The sequence below is a fragment of the Scylla paramamosain genome, chromosome 35, assembly GCF_035594125.1.
Source record: "Scylla paramamosain isolate STU-SP2022 chromosome 35, ASM3559412v1, whole genome shotgun sequence".
Lineage (NCBI taxonomy): Eukaryota > Metazoa > Arthropoda > Malacostraca > Decapoda > Portunidae > Scylla > Scylla paramamosain.
This window is the reverse complement of record NC_087185.1, coordinates 12,806,303-12,809,163: the sequence shown is the minus strand read 5'-3', so window position 1 is coordinate 12,809,163 and position 2,861 is coordinate 12,806,303.

Sequence of the window (2,861 nt, the reverse complement as noted above, 5' to 3'; positions counted from 1 at the left end):
AATACAGGACCAGGCAGGGAGTTCCAGACTTTATCAGAGAAAGGAATGAATGATTGAGAATATTGGTTAACTCTTGCATTAGAGAGGTGGACAGAACAAGAGTGAGAGATAGAAGAAAGTTTTGTGCAGCGAGGCCGCGGGAGGAGGGGAGGTATGCAGTTAGCAATATCAGAAGAGCAGTTAGCATGAAAATAACGGTAGAAGATAGCAAGAGATGCAACACTGCGGCGATGAGAAAGAAGCTGAAGACAGTCAATTTGGAGAAGAGGAGTTGATGAGACGAAAAGCTTTTGATTCCACCCTGTCTAGAAGAGCAGTATGAGTGGAATTCCCCCCCACCCCTCCAGGCATGTGAAGCATACTCCATACATGGACAGATAAGGCCCTTGTACAGAGTTAGCAGCTGGAAGGGTGAGAAAAATTGGCGGAGACGTCTCAGAAAACCTAACTTCATAGAAGCTGTTTTAGCTGAAGATGAGATGTGAAGTTTCCAGCTTAGATTATAAGTAAAGGACAGACTGAGGATGTCCAGTGTAGAAGAGGGGGACAGTTGAGTGTCATTGAAGAAGAGTGGATAGTTGTCTGAAGGGTTGTGTCGATTTGATAGATGAAGGAATTTATTTTTTTGAGAAATTCAACAATACTAAGTTTGCTCTGCTCCAATCAGAAATTTTGGAGAGAGATCAGAAATCAGGCGTTCTGTGGCTTCCCTGCGTAAACTGTTTATTTCCTGAAGGGTTGGACGTGTATGAAAAGACGTGGAAAAGTGCAGGATGGTATCATCAGCGTAGGAGTGGATAGGACAAGAAGTTTGGTTTAATAGATCATTAATGAATAATAGGAAGAGAGTGGGTAACAGGACAGAACCCTGAGGAGCACCACTGTTAATAAATTTAGAACAGTGACCGTCTACCACATCAGCAATAGAATGGTCAGAAAAGAAACTTGAGATGAAGTTATGGAGAGAAAGATAAAATCCATAAGAGGGCAGTTTGGAAATCAAAACTTTGTGTTAGACTCTATGAAAAGCTTTTGTTATGTCTAAGACAATATCAAAAGTTTCACCAAAATCCTTAATAGAGGATGACCAAGACTCAGTAAGGAAAGCCAGAAGATCACTAGTAGAGTAGCCTTGACAGAACCCGTACTGTGAAATGATTGATGTTTAATAATCTTCCTGTTGAGGATAGATTAAAAAACTTTAGATAGGCAGGAAATTAAAGCAATAGGACGGTAATTTGAGGGATTAGAACGGTCACCCCTTTTTAGGAACAGGCTTAATGTAGGCAAACTTGCAGCAAGAAGGAAAGGTAGATATTGATAGACAGAGTTGAAAGAGTTTGACTAGGCAAGGTGCAAACCGGAGGCACAGTTTCGGAGAACAATAGGAGGGACCCTATCAGGTCCATAAGCCTTCCGAGGGTTTAGGCCAGAGAGGGCTTGGAAAACATCACTATGACAGTGATATATAATAATAAATAATAATAATAATAATAATAATAATAATAATAATAATAATAATAATAATAATAATAATAACAATAATAACTATGACGAACTCATCATTTTCAGTCAAGGTTGATCCTGTGGGAAGTGCTGAAAAATTTGGTGAAAAGTAAGAGATACCTTCCCCAGAGGACTACCACCCAATACTTGGCTTTTGGCTTGTCACTGGCATGGGGAGAGTAAGGGAGTCCTGCCCACCAACCCCTCTGTGGCTAGCACCCTCTTCAGTGCTGCGAGGAATATAGTGCGCAGATTTTCCTTTCTTTAGTTGAAGTGTGAAATTCTTGTAATAGATTCTCCGTCACGTTAGTTTGAGTCACCACTTAGATGGAACTGAATTTTTTGCTGTTGTCCCTTGCAACTGAATGAACGGGAGGAAGGGAAGGAGGGAGAAAGGGTGATGGAGGCAGGGATGGAGAAAGAAAGAAGACGTAGAAAGTGAGTAGAAAGAGCCTTGGTACGTAATAAAAGAAGAGAGAGACATGATCCGACAACACACACACAGCGCGTCCTATGCCCGAGATCATCCACCAACGGTCGCTTCGAATCGTCCTATCCCCAGTCATTGACATTTACGCAAACTAACAAAACTGTGGGGCGGTCATCCCCAAGGAAGACATCATCTTTGGTTATCCCCACCCGAAGGCTGGTGGCAGAGTTGAATTCTTAACATTTATTGTTGTTTTCCATTGAAATGACTTCAGATGATTGAAAGAGTCTAAGTTATTGAAATAAAACACTGGTTTAGCTAAAGAGGCTAGACAACACTGAATGGCAGGGTTTCATTCATTCATATTTGTATGAAGTTTGTTTTTCGATGACAAACAGAAATCAGTGTAATTTACCTCTCTCCTTACTGATGCCAGAGTATTTCTAGCGACTGAAGGAAATTTGTTTTATTCACTGACACTACTTAGATCTATAAAATAAACGTATCGGCCTAGCTAGAAAAAAAACACAAACAAAAAACGAAAATAAAAAAAAGTATATTAAAATACGTTTTATTTAATAACACTAATTGAATTAATAAAAAATATATATATATATAGGCCACGAAAAGGAACACGGATACAAAAAAAAAAAAAAAAATAAAATAAATAAATAAATAAATAGATAAATAAAATAAAAAATGTAAAATATTAAAGTGTTAAAAAACGCTGTATTGAATGACACTATTTGAGACTAAAAATAAATGCACAAACATAAAAAAGGATAAAAATATTTATACATAGGGTCATTATCAGGTGTAAGACTTGAAATGGAGGGAAGATTGACGTCAATTTTCCCATATTTACGTTTACTTGCGCTGGAATTGCGATGCATGCCCAAAATCGCGGCGTAGACCTATGAGCATA